This window comes from Belonocnema kinseyi, chromosome 2 (genome assembly GCF_010883055.1).
Source record: "Belonocnema kinseyi isolate 2016_QV_RU_SX_M_011 chromosome 2, B_treatae_v1, whole genome shotgun sequence".
Taxonomy (NCBI): Eukaryota; Metazoa; Arthropoda; class Insecta; order Hymenoptera; family Cynipidae; genus Belonocnema; species Belonocnema kinseyi.
Window position 1 is genome coordinate 119347447 of NC_046658.1, and position 20198 is coordinate 119367644.

The 20198-nt window shown below is 29.6% G+C and overlaps 1 protein-coding gene across 3 annotated transcripts in view; it reads left to right on the forward strand.

Moving 5' to 3' along the window:
- LOC117167037 overlaps window positions 1-20198 on the forward strand; it is a 196575-nt gene that overhangs the window by 26829 nt on the left and 149548 nt on the right. The gene's annotated exons all lie outside the window — the stretch shown is intronic.

Sequence of the window (20198 nt, forward strand, 5' to 3'; positions counted from 1 at the left end):
CCCGGGCTATTTTTCTTTTAAAGCTTCTGACAGAATGTTATACATAATGAGTCAATCTGTACAAAACCGTAATTATTTACTTCTTTTTAATTAATAAAAACACATTTAACCACCATTTTCGCAAAAACTTTAAGACTCTCTTTTTTGGACTTTAAATTCTCCGCTCTATTTTCTACTATCTTGGCCGCTGCGAGCTGTAGTTTCGATATTTTCTAACCTCAATTTGAATCTGACTTAGCCGAAAAAAATAAATTGAAATAGCAGGGGAACAATTAAATGTTTGCGAAGGTAATTTCATTCTTATGGTTAGTGTAATAGAGTTTAGTTATTTCGATTTTTCACCCTGAAATTCGAAATGTTCTAGAACATTCATTGTTGCTCCTAGAAAGTCATCAATTTTCCAGCAGTGAGAATCGGAAGTAGTGAAATCTATATAAATACATTGAGAAAGGAAAGAATTATTGCCAGAGTTAAACATTCGTCTTTGAAAATTAATTTTTAAAACTAAAAACTTTACTATGCCAGTTTAAGATTCATCCATTTAGTTAAAAATTCATCTATTTGGTTAAAAATTTAACTATTTTTCATTAAAAGTTTAGTCTTTTCCGTTGAAAAGTTTACTATTATATTCTTGGATTAGAATTCATCTATTTTGGTTAAAATTCTATTATTTCCTTAGAAATTTAATTATATAGTTTAAAATTCAAAAACATTATTCTTAAGTCATTTCAAGGTTTCAAAATTCAACAGTCCAGTTAAAAATGAAGTTTATTGTTGAAAATTCATATTTGTGGAATAAAAATGTTGCTTTTTTTAGCAAATTCGCCATTTTTGTTTGAAAATTCCCCGATTTAGTAGAAATTGTCTCTGTCTCTTTTGACTAAAGAATATTTATTGATTAAAAATGCAACTCTTTAGCTTAAAATTTATCTTCTGGGGTTAAATTCGACCGTTTTTATTATAAATAAAAATATTTTTCAGAAGGTATATCAAGAATTGAATTCTTCGTTGTAAATGCATTTTTTGTTTGAATAATCAACTATATCGTTGAAAGTTGAAGTGCTTTGTTGAAAATTAATTTCTTTTTAGGTGAAAATGAATTTTTTCGTTTCAAAATTTAACTATCCCATTTTCAGTTGAAAATTTATCTATTTTAGTAGAAAATTCCACTATTTGGATGAAGATTTAAATTTTTCGGCTGAAAATTTAACAATTTTGTTGAAATTTATATTTTTGGTTGAAAACTTAACTACTTGGTTCAAAATTAAACTTCTTTCTTAAAGATTAATTTTCACAGTTTATGAGTCATCTAGTTAAGTATTTATCTCTTTGATTCAAAAATAAACTATTTAATTAAAAATTCGTTTGTTTTTGTTCAGACCATTTTGTTTGCTGACGATTCATTATTATAGTTGACAAATCATCTCATTGATTGAAAATTGAACTATTAACCGAGTAAAAATTCTTCGACTTGAGTTCGACTTGAATTGCCTCCAATCAAGACATGTTTTGAGGCGCAGCCAGACATCGATGTCTTGGAGACGAACTCAAGGCATAACCAAGTCGAACTCAAGTCGAAGCGTTTTTACTCGGTTCTGTTAAAAAAAATTTTTTGTAACTTAATTTTTTTCAATTGAAAATTTAATTATTCCTTTAGTGTAAATGTACATTTTTGTGCGAATGTTATACATGTCCTTGCTCCAAACTGAAATTCAAAATTTTCTAAAACATTCCTTTTTTTACAAGAATTATGTCGGTCAATACTAACCTACAGTTTTCAATGAAAAGTATAACGACTGCCACTCGATCGATATGCATGTAGTTGTGTATAAATTTATTTTGGATCCTTAAAATTTGATCATTTTGATATACGTTGGTAATCTGAATGGTATGCAGTGGTTTTCTGTGAAAGCTCGTCTAAAGGAAAATTGTTATTTTGTTGGATGTGCAGACCTTTTCATAGACATGTATGGCAAAGGTTAATAAACTTCTAGCTTTCTAGGAAATGCTACTTCGCATTCAACTATGTATCAATTTTGTGAAGTAATGACCATTTTTCTGCCTAATCTGTTGTTCTGCTGAAGAGGTTTCGCTTATAAATTAATGCTAATCCTAGGACCTATTGAAAGTGCCTATGAAATAGAAATTTTGCTGTTCGGATCTGTGTAGTTTAGTATTGATCTTGTCTTTTCGGGATGAACAAAAAGATTTTTGAAAATAATGATGACGAACATGATGATGACGATGATGATGATGAAAAGTTCAACATGCATTTCCTATTTAGTTCTTTCAAAGTTCTTACAACTGATGCGCCTTTGTATAAATTTACATAGATCATGAAAGTAGGAGTAATAGAGTTTTTTATTGTAAATGAATGACGAATTGTTTGATGAGATTCTAGGCATGGAGACTGAAAGGTCAATTTTCAATAGCATTGTGAGCAAATTGATATTTACTTTACACGCTTTTGGTAAGGTAACGCAAGAATTGGTTTAATTGCATCATTAACGTGATACTGAAAGGTAGACCGTAATTTAGATCAATTGCATTTGGTAAACTGGCAATTACAGTGCTGCAATAATTACACAGTGAAAACGGGATCAGTTTATTTTCAGATTACTTATAGGCTTACATTAAATCCGAAGGTGTCAAATTTTGACCTAAAAGTGGATTATATTGTTGCACAATGGAAAAACAATTGCAATATACGTAGGAGGATGTGAATGTTGTAACTTTCAATCTAGAGTTACGTAGTTGTCAATACTGTTTCTTCATTGTGCAACGCTTCAATACACTTTAGGACCAAAAATTGTCTCCTTCGCATTCGCTCTAAATTCGGGTTCTAAAAGTTTGGAATGTTTATTCGAAATTGGCTTTAAAATATGGAACAGAATTAACATTAGATAACTATTTTCCTTATAATCAACAAGTTATTTTTGAATAAGAAGAATAATCAATTATTTCTAAAAAGTCTGTAACTTCTTCTATTTTTTATTTACAAAAAGTTGACTCAAATTAAGGACAATGATACAATTTGATCATTTTGTAAATTAGTATTAAGAGAAAACACTTTTAGGATTTATAGATATGTTAATTAAAAGAAAGAATTGTGAGATTTTCTTTAGTTTTTCCAGAAAAAAATGTAACTGAAACTCGTAAAGAAGAAAGTAATTTTTTGAAATTATTAGCTTTTAAACAATTTATCCAATGAGCCCACGTGTATCCAGTAACTTTAAATATATTTCGCTAAGTAATATTCTTACAACTAAAAAGAAAAAACCCAACCACTTATGCGATTTCCCAACTTGATTTGACATTTAGAATGTAGATTTATAAGTTACGAAATAAAGATCTTTAGAATTCTTTCGATTTTCAAGAAAGATACGTATTTTCTTAAAAATAAGACAATACATTTGCATGTTAAGTTTTAAACATAAATTTTGGAATATTTTTTTTTGCAAATAATTGGAAGTAATTGTAAGAATATTGATTTATTTCTGCAATAAGATATGCATTACTTTCAGAAAATGAATTAATGAAGCTAAAAAATACAAGTTCAAATTCAGAGAAAAGGTATATCAAAGCACTGAAAAAATTACTCTTTTTTTAAATTTGCCTATCGCATTTGAATATAACTTTGCCTTTCTCGATTTACTTGTAACTGGTCATTTTTTTGGAATTCTTATCAATTATTATTTAAATTTAACATTCGCTTATTCAAATGACTGAATATATTACAAACTAGTAACGATTCTCAAACCACCCACATTTCTTCAGTTAAGAAAATCCGATTCATTTTCGTAGGAGTCGATAAAAAAAATTTTCTCTTAAAAAAGTAGAAATATTTCTAAATTCTACGTTGAATAAACCGAAATGAAATTAATTAAATAAATAAAAAAATTTAATTCCATCCCAGAAATAAATAAAATTATCGTTGAATATTTTTTCGTTGGTTCCAACTTGGAAACTTTGCTGATTGAGGAACAGATTTTGTTCAGATCTTCTCAGATCATATATTATCGAAATTCCAATGCAAATCCCGTTAAAATGCATACGAGAACATTTAAAATTGTTTACTACGTCCCGAATTATTATTATTATTATAATTATAGAAGACAAACGGTACTTTGAACAAGAATTGAGTATAATTGAACGCAATTGAGCGGTAGGATGCAATAACGGTGAATATATATCCTGGGAAGTCACTTGTCTTTAACTTGTTCTTCATGAAGTTGTTTCAGAAAAAAGTGAAAAACTAGTGACACCAGAAAATAAAAAATTCCTATTATGGTATTCATGCGTAATTGTTGATTTATTATGGTTAATATAAAGCACCATTTTTAAAACAGGTGAAAAATGCCCCAAGTCCCCATTCATAATTTCCAAAAATTGTCGATCCTAATAACCTTCAGGAATAAAAACGATTTCTGCCATTATAGAATGTTATAACTTTTATAAAATTAATATACATTTATGTTTAAAAGATGTTTAAAAAGCAAAAAGTTTGGAAGCTGAAGAAAATATTGTAAGTGGCCCGTCTTAAGAACCAAATTTTCTAAAAACTATAGAAGTGACTTCATTCAATAATTAAAATTGATCAATTTTATTTTCAGTAAATTATTCAAAGATTAATGTACCATGGTTATCCATAATGTATGCAAAATATACCTATATCGAAACGTAAAATAAGTGTTAAATAAAGCCAGTTATAAAATTAGAAGTTGTCTTTAATTAGTGAAAATTTTGAATTACCAAAGGTAAAACAAGTTATGCTTTGAGCTCAATATCTGTTCAAAACTGGATCAGTTTTGGGAATCACTGATCTTCTATGTTTTTATCTAGTTTTTTTAAATAATATAAAAATAATGAAAAACACGTAACTGTTTAAGAGCTAACAAAACTATCTATATGAAATAATAACCATAGTGAAAAAAATTGTATTGCAATTCCATTTAGACGTTTAGCTGCATTTCGTCCTCCAAGAAAATATAGCTGCGTTATCTAATTTTCTAGCTGTGTTAATTGAAAATCTAGCTGTTTCAGCTAAATTTTGTCTTCTAGAAATAATCCAACTGATATATCTAGATGATTTTTAGATGGCAAAATTTAGCTAAGACAGCTAGAAATGTAGTTAATACAACTATATTTTCTTAGAAATCGAAATTCAGTTAACGTTTGACTGGGGCAGCTAAGTCATTTTTTCCAGTGTGCGTACTGTTTTAAATTAAATCACACTATTAAATTAGGACTTATAAAATATACGTATTATTATTATATATTATTATACGTATTTTTAGCATTCATGAAAATGCTCAAATAATTTTTGATTTTGTTAGTTTACTTGTTTTGTTTTTTAAAAAAACACATTTGGTAACTAGCTAGAAGGGTATTATTCAGCACGAATACTCATACATATTTGAGAAATGAAATATGTTTATACAAGAATATGCAGGAGGCCTGTCTTAGGAGGGGGCCCGTCTCAGGCACCGATCCTGTACATCTTTGAAGAGCATTTTATTTCAAATCTCTTCAATACCAATAACCTTTATGGCTTGGAAGAATATAAATTTTTATTCCCTGCAGAGTACAATACCTACTATAATATAAAACAAACGAAACTACAATATCTCTATCCGAGAACTTAACATCAATATTTCCTTTCTACATCATCCAGAATGTTCGTATTTAATAATAATAGCTCGACTATAGTCTATACCTATCGAACATGGTTCGATAGGTATAGGTTCATTTTTAAACGACTACATGCTTGTATATCTTGAGCTGAATGACTTGAACTATTTTCTTGCCTTCAATTCGAATCAAGAGGTTCCCTCTTCTTTCTTATACATGCACACATCAATATATGACTTTTCTATGGTAGCAGCTTCTGATTTAACCTTTCGTTTTCACCGCCTTGCTCAACCCCGGCTTCAGTTTACATCGAACGAAAGGGAAATTCTTGTCGGGCCGGCATGGCATACCGCCTAGAGCCAAGGCCGTTGAAGGTCACTGGAGATCAGCTTTTTTGCTTCTCGCCGGACCTTCCTCTTTTTACCCCATTTTCCCCCCCTTTCCACTCTCTGTTCTATGGTAAACGCTGTCCTGTCGGCACTACGATGTGGTCAGCTCGAGCTGCTCAGTGCTCAACCTCAATATCCACTTAGGGGCCGTCCATAAACTACGCTACCGATTTGATGGGGTGAGGGGGTCGCGCAAAAAACTACGGTTGTTACCAGGAAGGAGGGGGTCAGCTGAAGAAACTTTACGAACTTAAATAATATTTGTTACGTTTCCTTATGATACATTTGAACAAATTCCCGTGTTTTAATCAATTCTTCTGTTTTTGCCTTGTGTTCAAAAAACTTCCCCCTTTTCTCCGTTTTCTTGTTTTTTCGCTGAAATACAAACTTAAATAATAGAAACGAATAAGAAAGTACAACTGTTTTTGGTTGAAAAGTCTACTATTATATTTTTTGCTTGGCATTCATCTCGTTAAAAAGTCATCTTGTTAAGTCGAAACTACTTGGTTAAAATTTGAATCAATTTGTTAAAAATTGATTTTGTTCATTGAAGATTCTTCTCTTTGATTAAAAATTTACCTATTTCATTTTTAGAAAATTGATTTTTTTGTTAAATAGTCATCTTTTGTTGAAAATTAATCTGAAAATTTAACTATTCTACTTTTTCTTGGAATTTATCCTTGTTTAGTCAAAAAATCTGCCCGCTTCGCGGGCAAATAATAGGGTGCCTTGCGCTTCGCGCTCGGATATTTCTTCTTTGCATTCAGAATGCTTGAAAAAAACTTTATCAAAAAGATCTCTTTTAGATGGCAGTATTTATATGCGTCTTCATATTCTGAATTGTCTACTTAATTAAGTATAGTCAAAGATTAAGTTTCTCAAAGCTCTGTAGGCTTTGAGGCATACATTGTCATCGTGACACTCGCGCTGCGTGCGCGATTTCCGAGAGACATTTGTAAACAAGTTTTGTTGAATTTTTTTCTCGTAACTTTCATCGTTTTTCCACAGATTTTTTTTTATTTTACTTTTTTCAACGTTATTTTTCACGAATAAAACAAAAAGTACGCGTCCTATCAAGAAGTGATTCTTAACGAAATTGTAGATCTTTTTGGGATAACCATTTTTATTAATTCATCTTTTTTGTATCCTACATAGTTTGTCCACAAAATGGAATTTTTTATTTTCCATTATTTTTTGTGCAATCAAAATTTGAATTTTCGATTTTTGAGGAAAAACCAAAAATTGGTTATGATAATCTTGTAGGGATTTCAAAAATGAATGTTTTTCTTTTCTTGACTTTTTTTATATCGAGCGTTTTTCGGCTACAAATTTTGGTTTTCGGTTGATTAAAAAAATTTTGAAAACGCTATAACTCTGAGAATTTTCTTTTTATCTAAAAAAGTCATTAGGATAAATTATTTGTTCACTTCAATACTATAAATATCCGTACACAGAATTTTCAAATTCAGAAAAAAGTGGTTTCAAAAATTTTCAAAATGCGCTCACTTTTTGAATTTTTTCAAAAATGGCTGGTTAACGAACTCGTCCTTTCTTTTAGGACCTAGAACAAGTTTGCTAAAGATGGATTTGATTCGTTCATTTTTTCGAGATTTATTGTGTTTACGGACGGACAGACGGCCGGGCGGACAAACAGACAGACGCCATCGACAAAAACCTGATTTTCGGATGCAGGGGGTCTCGAAACGTGGAGATCCGTTGAAAAAGTGTGATGTCAAATTTCCGACAATTCTAATAATTTCTCAATCATAAATGATGAGAATGTAAAAATCATCTGTTTTGGTTAGATTCAACTGGTTGAAAAACGTTTTCTTGTTGCAAATTAATTTTTCAAACTACAAATATAGCGATTACATTTTTGGCCCAAAAAATATTTTCCTTTTAGTTAGAAATTGAACTATTTGGTTTAAAATTTATTTTTTTCATTGACTAAATTCATCTAATTAGTTGAAATTTCGACTGCTTTATTAAAAAATCATTTTTCTTAGTTTAATTCAACTCATTAAAAACTCGTTTTTTAATAAAAACTTCATCTTTTATGATAGAAAAGTCGTCGTTCTTGTTTGAAAATGAACTTTTTTTTTAACTCAGCTTTTCCAATTGCCAATTGAACTCTCTATCGAAAAATTCGTCTTCCTAGCTTGAAAATGTTTTTCTCGCGGTTTGAATATTCCACTGTTTTGTAGAAAATTCGCCTTTTTGGTTAGATATTTGTCTTCTTTGGTTCAAAGTCCAACCACTTTATTAAAACTTTATATTTTTGGTTTCATATTTATAATTTTCTTAAAAAATTCATCTCTTTGTTTGAGAATTTGAGTACATTGTTAAAAATTTGTTTTTTTATTTGAATTTTTTTGTTACTGAAAATTTTAATTTTCCATTTTTGGTTAAAAATTTATCTTTTCGAGTTGATAATTCTTAAGATTTAAATCTTTATTTAAAATTTCGTCTATTTTGCTGAAATGTCGACCTTTGCTATAAAATTCAGCTTTGATGGTAAAAAGGCATCTATCTTGTTGGAAAATGAACTTTTTTCTTAAAAACTCAAATTTTCGGGTTAAAAATTATACTAATAAAAAAATCGTCTTCTTGAATTGAAAATTCGTTTTTCAAGTTAAAAGTTCTACTCTTTTGCATGAAATTCATGTTTTTGGTTGAAGATTTCTTTAAAGTTAAAAAACTTTATTAAAAATTCATATTTTTGGGTTACACATTCATAATTATTTTTTGGTAGAAAATGCAACTGCCCTCTAAAAAATTCAATGAGTTGATTAAAAATGCAACTTTTTTGGTCGAATCTCAATCTTTTTTGTTTAAAAACTCGAATATTCGCTGAAAAATATATCTGTATGTTAAAAATTCAAATATTTTGATAATGTTTTTTTTAGATAAAACTTCAACAGTTTTATCAAACATGTATCTTGTTGAATGAAAAGTTTATTTTCGACATTAAGAAGATCTTATTTACTGGTCTTTTTCGCTTGGAAATGTAACTATTCGGTTAAAAATTTAATTAATTTGTTAGAAATTCGTTTTTTCGCCTGAGAATTAAAATTTTCTTTTTTTAATCAATCTTCTTAGTAAAAATTTAATTGTTTTGGTTAGTATATAGTCGTATTTTTGGGTTGCAAATTCAAATGTTTTGGTAACAAAATTTATTTTCTTGCAAAACCCACTATTTTATTTAAAATTCAAAGTATTTCGAATTAAAATCTTTGGAATATAAAGGTTTTCATATTCATTTTAATATTGAACATATACATTAATTTTAAGTGGAAGAATTTATTCCCCTTTATTATTTCCCTATTTTCCTGCGAAATTAGCCTATTTCCTTTGTTTTGCGAGAATTTTGGACTACATTAATTTTCTAAAGGGGGGGGGGGGATAAGACAAATCAACAGTTGCCAAAAGGGTCGAGGAGAGAAAGCGGGGGGGGCAGTAGTTCAAAATTAGTAACGTACTGTATGGACGGCCTCTTTTAAGCATCTTTTTCTACTTGTATATGTACAGAAGAACTAAGGACATAGAACCCAAGCTTTCCCCTGGCGAAACCCGAACTCATTTACGTGCCATTAATACACGTACTTGTGCAGGTAAATATACAGGTATGCACCAGTCGGTCAAATTGCCAGAGGCTGCAATAAACGCCCCATAACATACATACATATAAGGTATATATAGCTAATTCTCGATGGAAAGAGGTAACTTTTGATAACGGTAACTTTTTCTGGGAAGATGTTCCAACTGGACGTTTTTTGCTTAGACCAGTTAATTGTCTCTGGAAAGAATATTTCTAAAAAGTTCTGAGATTAATTAGAGTTTTTATTTGTTTATTGATTATTTAGAAGTAAGTCTTTTTTCATCATTTATGTCTTTCATGTTGTTGGTTAACTTCAAATTTGATTTGCAAAAGTAGTTTGGGATTTTTATTCCAAATTCCAAAATCGTATAAGGTATATAGTTTTATTTATTTCGTCAGAAAATAACACTATTTAATATAAAAAAGTGAATTTAAAGAATAAGTACAACATTTTTCAATATTTATGATAATGATATCTTCAATTATTCATAAATACTTGTTAAAATCCTGTAATAACTGTCTAATTGTTGTATACACATAAAATATTTGATTATACTAAATACATTTAGTTTGAATTTGAAAAAAAAAATATTTTAATACATTTGAATACTAAATTTTAGGGTTAAAAATTGTGAATTTTCTTTATTTATTTACTAAAATAGGTGTAAAAGGGAAGATAACGACCTGAATTTAATTTTATTTTGATGATTAAATTGTTTATAATTTATATTTCTTTCCAAGCCTAATGAAAATTTGTTTTGTTGCAGGTGAGTTAACAGCAGATTATTGTTATCGGCTATTGTTTTGTAAGTAGAGTAAAAATTCTTTAAAAAGTATTAAAAAGCTGATTTTTCAAAAATCTAGGATCCGCAAAGTCTAATGCTTTGATTTCTGAGATTTCCTCATGCACTAATTTATCAAAGAAACAAGTCTATAGTGATCCGGTTGCTCTAGATTTATAATGAAATTAATCATATCTTTTATTTCGAATGAAAGCTTAAAAGTATTCATATTAATGTTCCAATTACTTTATTAAATAACTTAATCAACTTGAAATATTTAATGTTCGAAATCTTCGGCTTTTGCTTCAAATTAGGCACTATAAATTTAAATTTAATTAGAAACTAAAAAAATTTAGATATTAAAAATATGTCTATTCTTTTCAAATTTTAATGGTTCTCTCATTGGAGAATTAGTTCAAAGAAAGTACAAGTGAGGTGCAAAAGATTTCTTGAACTTTCTATTTCCCAGGCTGAAATCATTTTTATTTACAAATGTCTAATATTATGAATTTCTGGATACAATACTTTTTAGTCCGACTTTTTTAGAGATGGCCGTATTTGTCCGTATTTGATGACCGTATTGGATTGCCGTATTTACAAATTCCGGTGAAATGAAATATTTTATTTTTCAGGAATTTGAAAATTCGGCAATTTACTATTCTCAAAAATTGAAAAATTTGTAATTTTACTGATTTTGGGAATTTAGTCTTTTCAACAATTTGATATCCAAAATGATTACGTCCAATTCTACCCAGGCGGAAAAATATGTATAGTTTATACATAGGGTAAATTATTATATATAATATTTATTTGTTTTATACATTTTCTGTGTAAAACAAATTAATATTATATGTAATACGTCACGCCATATATAAACTATATATCATTTTCCCGTCTGGGTTACTAGTTTTTTTATGCAGAGCCGTTTCTAGAATTAAAAGTGTCGACAAGAAACACTTTAATCGGATTTATTTTCTTTAGAGAATTGTCATTTTTCGGAAAATCTCTGTTTCGGTAATCATCCATATTCGGAACTTTGAAAATTCGGCAAAAAAACATTATCCCCATTTTTTTAAAGGAAGTTTTAAAATTGATTAAGTTCCCCATATGAAAAAGAAGTATTACTAATTTTTTCATAAGGGTCAAATTGAGAGCATGATTAGTTCTTAATCTATAAGTTCTCAAAAGCAAGAAGGCATCTAAATAATTGTTCTAAACATTGAACTTGTAATGATCATCTTGAGGGAAATCAAAATCTGATAGTCTTCACATATTAGAAAAGAAATATAGATTTAAATAATAATGATAAATCGTAAAGCTTTAAATTTTGAATATACATCAATGTTTGAAGAATTTTAATTTAAAATAATTAAATTACCCGATTAAGGTAAATTAAGGTTAATCTTCAAATATTTATGCATTCTCCGGCAATGTTAATCCGTGGGAAATAAAAATAGCCTTTACGTATAGAATTACCTGCGTCACACAATTTTAATGGTCACCAAATCTTCCAGTTTCCTACGAAAATAAAAAAGAAAGGGTGGCTCCTTGGTCCTTTATTTATAGCGGGTGCTATCCCACGAAACCGGATTTAGGTAAACAAGGATTTTCACCACAAGGGCAGGATCTTATCTTTGAAAGGACGGCCACTTACCTCTCTCAAGGATCCGGCTCGAAAGGGGGATGGGAGAAAGGGGGTAAAATAAAAGCCATAAAATTTGGCTCAGAGTCTACTGGGAAGCTTGTGACGTTAAATACTACACATACATTTTTGCGATGAAATTATGAGGGAAGAATGCCACAGGGGTGATGTGTATGGCGTATATGGAAACTTGATGATGGCAATAAAAATATTGATCTTGGCCTCTTGATGCAATGACCTGTCTCTCGGAAAAAGACACAAAAATTTAAAGGGGGAAATGAACAATTCGTAGTGTAGTTTTTACTTAATAAATAAATATTTCTAGGAGAGATAAAAGCATGAGACTCTGTGTTGCAGATCCTTTGAAAGTAAACAGTGGAGGAAAATAATATTTATAGTAATGTAAGTAATTAAAACTTCATCGAGTAAATGTGCTTATTTAATTATAAAAAATGTTTGATGTAATTTTTCTATTAAATAGAGTACAGATGTGTTGAAAGATTGTAGCATTATCTTCATTTAAGAAACACTTAGTTTCAAATTACAGTGTCTTTTATTATCTTAACGTTTCTTTGATAAAAGCGATCTTAAAAATGGTTTCGGGCAACCTGTCACCTTTTTTTCGCTTTTTTCTCCTTACCATCAAGATATCAAAGGTTTAAGATGATCAAACACGCAACTTCTTATCTGCTTCCGTGAGTCCACAAATTCTTTACCAAAAACGATTTTAAATACTGCAATCCTAAAAAATTTGTTTCTTAAATTAAACCGGTCAGAAAGATGGTTAATAATTTGTTTCGTAATATTTATGTTTTCAAAGTCACATGTTTTTCAATTTAATATTAGGAGCCCTTGCAACAAAAAATATCAACAATAATTTTTTTGTCATCAAATAATATTTCAGGTGTTTTACGTCTGCATACAAAAATTCGTTATGAAAAATGTGTGAAAATATCCAAAAACATTAGTCGAGATTCAAAACCTGTCCAACATAGTAGCATTTATAGTTCGTTTCTGTTCTAAAATATACTTCCGGCTACTTTCTTTAATTATTCAAATCATATTTTCAATTATTTTGAATCTTTGGTAATATGATAATTACTTTTTTTACTTAGAGAACTTATAATAAGAATTACATTTATTGATAATAATTTACGTTTCTCTGGCCAAAGTAGACTCCCTGTTTAATTTACAATAATAAATTATTTACAATATTTAGGATTCACAGATACCATTGTTAGAATATATAGAATGAAAGTTTATATTTATTTAAAGTGATTTTATATGTTTTTAATTTTTATTCTTGTAAATAGAACATTTTGCCATTGAATTATGTATCACACTATACAATTTTTATAGTTATATAGATAATTATATTTTCCTCTCACTCTTGATGTAATCTCATTTTTGACTTTAATGACATAAAATTTTCATTAAAGTTTTCAAATTTAAATAAATTTCAAGTTAAAATTTTCAATTTTCTAAATTATTTATTCATCGTAAGCTTTTTCTTTCCTTCTAGTTTTCGATTTTTACACTTTTTCTTTCGAATTAACATTAAGATAAAATTGACTCACATCTTATCGAACAAAATAACGTCTATTTCAAATCTTTCTCTATATTAGAATCGCGCAGTAAATGTGGTAAGAAAATAGATCTAAAGTTACTTTTTGAACAATGATTAAAAGCTCTTTTTTTACGCAATTCAATGCTTGCCTCATCAATCCTCATAGTTCATCAAAACATCAATTATGCCATTTCGAAAACTGCACAAAACAGGTAGTCGACTAATTTACCTTTCCTTCTATATCATTACTGCTCTGTTAATTATCCCAATACCAATTCCTCTTGCATTAATTACTTTATCTTATATACGCTAACTACGCAAAGGAGCCCAATTTAACCGGTTGCAGTATAATTTTTAAATCTTTTTCCTTTCGACGGGTGCTCTAAATCAAGCGTCGATTAGGTAATAATTACAATACTAGGTAAACACGATAGAAAGCTGAATTAGGGGTTATCCGCAAATTGCGTTCGGTTTTTTTTAAACATTTTTAATTCCCCACCCCCTATTATTATTGGCTTGTTAGCTTGGCCCATTATAGTCCAGTAGCGCTGCGGCTAAAAACATATTATACTATTCCTTTTTATTTTAAACGCCCGGTGAAACAGAGGTCCATACACGGGATAGGCCTGCACAACCTTTTCTTTACTAAAGTGGGCTTAAAATCACTGTATGAATTTAATCGCCTCCAGTGATAAATCACGGTTGTATCCGACTTTGTTTCAAGTACTCGCATTTGCCTGGACATTTAGCCCTAATTTAGCCAGAGGATAGGAAAACTGTAGAAAATCATTTCCCGATTTCGGCTGATTTTTCGACAGTCAAAAACCTTATGCTCAGCATTAGTTAAAACGCAGCAAATACACAACCTTGTCGTACGTCACAGATGGCCATGCATCCGAATGCTATCCGCACTTAAAATGACTTGACATCTGAAATCTTCCCGAGTTGAGATTCACGAACAGGGAACGAACATGCGTATAAATTCTTTAGTTAAATAAACGTGGAAAGATTAAATTTATTTTCTAAACATAATTTCCAGTTTTCTAAAATAACATTTTTAAAGTATTAAAACGAACTTGAATGTTTATTTAAACTATTATTCTGTAGTCTATAAATTATCGACATTCCTATTTATTTGTCGAAGGCTTCACAGTATTTTATCTATACTCTTTTTCCTCTTTTTTCACCTAATGAGACCTTGATTAATAGAACTTCATTTTTTCATTCATTTTTTTTTAGTTGCAAATTCAACCGTTTTGGAAAAAATTCATCTTTTTTATTTTAAAAATCATCTTTTTTGATAGACACATTATCTTTTTGGTTACAAATTTAAGTGTTTTCAAAATGCAGTTCTTTGTTTTGAAATTAATGTATTTTGTTCAAAATGTGTCTTTTTGCGTAAAAGAATTATTTTGCGTTGTTAAACATTTATCGTTTCGATTTCAAATTCAACTATTTAGTTAAAAATTCATCTTTTTTGTTAGAAATATAATACTTAGACTTAAATAGTTAAACATTCAAGGCATTTCTTTAATTTAATATAGTAACATTAGGGTGGCCCTTCGTTATAATATGTTTTTTACGTTTTCCCATAGCTCCCTCCAGATTGGCTTCATTTGATAAAGTAATAATGGTTGAAAAATTTCAGCTCGATCAAATAAGGGGAAAGAGAACCCCCGGGCTCTTTAAATAATCATTTATATGCACCAAAAATCAATTTTGTTTTATATTTTATAAAATGTTGATTTTATCAAAATTGATGTTATCAAAATTGGTCGATGTAAGGAGCATATTTTATCGTTCATGACTTTTTTTTGAAAACCGTTATTTATACGAAGAAATATGTAGATAATAAAATATGCTTTTTGTCTAGATTTACAACTGAAATGTATTTAAATATTGTCAAACTAAATTAATTATTAATTAAATTGAATAATGAAGAGCCAGGGACACCACTTCTCCTTATCCTATCGAGATAAACATTTACCGAATTTTGTTAAATCAAATTCCGCCAATCTAGGGGTGCTGGGAAAAAATTCGAAACTCGAAAATAAGGTATACATCTTTCTTGCATAAGATATTCTAATGATTCTTCCTCATCCCTCATAAGAAACAGTAATATTTTACTTAAAACACTCTTCCCGACCCTAATTTATGGCTTGGGAAATTTTAATTTTCATATTTACAGAAGAAATCTAAACCTTATTTTTAAAATCGTTGGACGTTAGTGTCAGTTATTTTACATTTTTAACAAAGAATAAAGATATTTTCATACCACATAACGGACAATGGAGCAATTTCAGATTTATTCAATGCAGATGAAGCTGGATATAAAATATGTTTATCAAAAGATGTAGGAAGATGTGAAAATATGGTCATCATCTTTTTGACTTTGAACAGTATAACCATTCTTTACTATTTTCTCAAGAATCGTCTGGATTATAACCTTGGTTTCTAACTCTGTTCACAATTTGTGAGAATTTTTATAAAGATTCTTGTATATTTTAAGGAATTTATATTATAATCAGTGATAGTTACGATCAATCAGTGTAGATATCATTCCACCATTCGTGAAAATAGAAACCAATACTATCGATCACGTTAACTCTTAAAATAACAGAAAATACTTCAAGTCAATTCAGACTAGATAGAAAATAAATTTTTAAACATTTTTTTTTTTCTGAAAAAGATCTACTCTGTTGGCTTCACTGGGAATCGAGCCACAGAACTTCCGATTACCGGCCGGGTGCTTTTCCATTTAGCTATTAGATTTATCGAAAGAAAAATCTTGTTTTAGAAATACACGCTAACTCAAGCCATGTGTCACATTTATAATACGAGTCATTTAATGGAATCTGTATTATCATCAGAGATAATTACCATCATTAATCAGTGTAGATATCATGCAACCATCCGTGAAAATAGAAGTCAAGAGTATAGATTAAGTTATTTCTTAAAATAACTAAAAATTCTGAACGGCAATGAAGACTAGATGGAAAATAAATTTATTAACAAATTTTTAATTAAATTTTTTTTCAAAAAGATCAACTCTCTTTGCACCACTGAGAATCAAACCACCAATCTTCCAATTGCCGGTCGGGTGCCTTTCCATTAAGCTATTAGTGAGAGCGAAAGAAGAATCTTTTTTTTAGAAATACAAGCTATCTTAAGCCAGGTGTTACATTTATAATTCGAGTAATTTAAAGGAATCTGTATTGTTATCAGAGATAGTTACCATTAATCACTACAGATATCACTCCACCATACGCGAAAATAGAAATCAACAGTATCAATATCTTCAAATAAAATAAAAAACTTAACAGTGGAGCGAAGAGAGTAGATCTTTTTAAAAAAAAAAATTTAATTTTAAACATTCTTATATAGTCCTTGCTTGTCAGATGATAGCATCCATAGATAAATTGTGAGTCCTAGGATTACATTTCTATCTAAGAAATGATCTAAATAAGTTATAAATCCAGAATGCAAGACCCAGTCTCAAATTTTATCCTTTCTTTAAACGCTTTTTATGAAGATATATCTCATTTAGAAATATTAAGGCAAATTATTTTAGTCATACGTTTTGAATAAATTTACTTTAAGTTTTTTAAAACTAAATAGACATATATATTGAACGTATGACCAAAATAATTTGTTTTAATCTCTCTAAATGAGATATATCTTCATCTATAAATAATTGTAAGGCCAGAACTTTCTATAAGAAACAGGAAAAAAATCTTCGCTCACAGCCTTATTGATCACTTGCGCCTATTGATTAATTTTCGCTTAACGTTGTATCATCTGGCGATATTGAGTCCTCAAATTCATTTTCAATGCTTTACTGTAGCTGAAGATGTAGAAAAAAAATGTAGTTTCATTTTGAACAAAGAAAAGTCAGCAAAAGTTACTCAAACAAATTGAACCGTAATTATTTAATATTGAGCAATGTGACTATTAAGAGCAATTTAATTGTTATTCAGCTTTTACATTAATCAATAGAGCGAATATAACTGAAGCTCAGAATGAATTTGTGAGAAAGTGACAGCAGAAAAAATGGAATGCCTAGTTTTTCCTGTGTGTCTAATATAAATTATTATTTATTAGAGAGATTTCCCTGCAGTGGTATTTCTTCTTTATTTAGCTGTGGAGATGTTGAAGCCTTTGAAAAATATTTTACTTGTTCATCTCGCCTTGGTGTTAATATACTACTGGTTGTAGGGTTTTTTGATATGTGCATACTGTTATCTTTAATTGAGATTCTTTTATACAACTGGGCATCTTCTTTTTCCTTTCTAGTTCTTTAGATGCTTTTTAATTATGAATTTTCGTTCCTAATGGGGTTATGGTATCTCTCGATGAACGAAATGTTGTATCTTTTGGCATTAATTTTAATGTAATTATGATCGCATCATTTCTACTAATAACAATTTATTTTTAAGAATTGCATGAACCAGGTCTCGAATAATAAATCGAGAGTTAGTACATACTGGCCCGTAGCTTAGGGAAAACCTGGGAATAAGGGAAAAGTCTATTTCTATTTCTTTTTTCCTCATAGGATTCATCCTGACGATTATATTTTTATTTTAAAAATTTATTATTTGGTTTCAAATTTAACCAATTTGGTAAAAGCCTAATAGGTCATCCTTTTTAGTAGAAAATTCAACTATTTTGTTCAAAATTCCCCATTTAGGTTGAAGATTAAACTATTTTGTAGAAAATAAACTTTTTTGTTAAAAATTCATATTTTTATGTAAAAATTTTAAATACAATCATTTTTTATGATGATTCAACTTTTCTAATTGAAACTTAAAGTGTTTCTGGTTGCAAATTAATCCATTGAATCGTTTTTATTTAAAAGTTCGACCGTTTGGCTCAAAATTCATCTTTATAGGTTGATTGAACTTTTCTGTTGAAAAATAAATTTCTTGAAAATTAAACTATTTTGTTGAAAAATTATTTTTTGGTCAAAAGTTGAATAGTTTTGTTGATAAAAATGCATCGTTTTGGATTGAAAATTCATCTTTTATGGTTAAAAATTCGTATTTTTTAGTATAAAATTCTTCTTATGGGTTGAAAATTTATCTGTTTGGTTAATAATTCATCTTTATGGGTTTAAAAATTCAACAGTTTTGTTAAAAAATTAATTATTTTATTAAAAATATAAACATTTTTCAAAAAGTCATCTTTTTCGTTTGAACATTCAACTGCTATTCTAGAGAATTCCTCCTTTTGGATTGACAATTCATCTTTTACGATAGCAAAGTCATCGTTTTGGTTGAAATAAATAAATAACCAATTTTTTTATTTAATTGTGAATTTTTATCATTCCGTTTATATGAGAGATTGTATTTGAAAAATATTACGAAATTAAAATTCTGGTTTTTGCATATTGAATTCAGGGAGAATGAAAAATTGATCTGGTAAAAGTCAGTCCCTGGTTAGTATGATAGACCGGAGCACGTTATCACACGGAGCATGTTGCCACAATGGCTTTATTTAAAAAAGTAATAAATAGAGAGCAGCACTAGTCATTTCCAAAACGTGTCTGTGTATGCCAACTCTTGATATTTTAAAAGTTTTGCGATTGCATCATGTGCTGTCGGAAAATCAAGTACAATATTTTGTTCTGTACTAAGTTAAATTTTACTGATTGGATTATTGCGAACTATATATTAAGCATATTTCTCAGAACTAGAGGAGCCTTATATTATCTTAAGTATGTAGTTTTTTTAAATATATTATGTAAGCAAAGTTTTGGCAACACTCTTCATGCGGTTAATTTTGATGTGAGAAAATGCCCCGGTCACGGGGCATGTTGTCACAAGTTATTCACTGCTAATCATTAACTATAGTGTTACGATTACTTGAAATTCGATACTGTCCAATTGAAGTTGAGGGTTTACTTGAAACTTTGGTGTATCACAGTCTGCTTAAATATCAGATGTAAAAAAGAAAAATCTTTAAACAAAATGTTTGACAACGTGCCCCGGTGTACCATACATAGGTGCAAAACGGTCACGACGACGACGCATATCAATAAATATCGATATATATCTTCACTTTCCCCGTCCCTCACTTTTAGATGACACCATAAACTGAAATATCAAAAGGCCATTCTAGCGTGTCTTGCGGTCTTTAGGGAAAAAAGGCGTGTGCAGAATTGTAGACACGCACCAGCCACACGCAGCAGAATTCCTGTGAGTACTGAGAATACGAGTACTTGGAGTACTTGCAGTGGAAGTAAGAAGTGGCAAGAAGCAAGATAGTAAGAAATAAAGTAAATGTGGAAGGCTGTCTACGTGTGTCTACGTGCTTCCGTTTACCAGGCATTTACAGCACTGGGTTATACAGTTACTATGTCTACCTACCTACCTACGTAAGAGTAACAGTTACACCTGTTCTATGTATCCTGCATGTGCAGTGCTCGAGAAACGCTCGAGTTACTCTCGTCGCGTCGCGTCGCTTGTCTTGGCATCGTTAACCCAGTTTCGCCAGCTTGAGCAGCGACCGACCGACCAAGCGACCGATCCTCTACAGTCTCATCAAGAATCAGCCAGGTCCATAATTCCATGCAATTTATTCTAACTTTCCT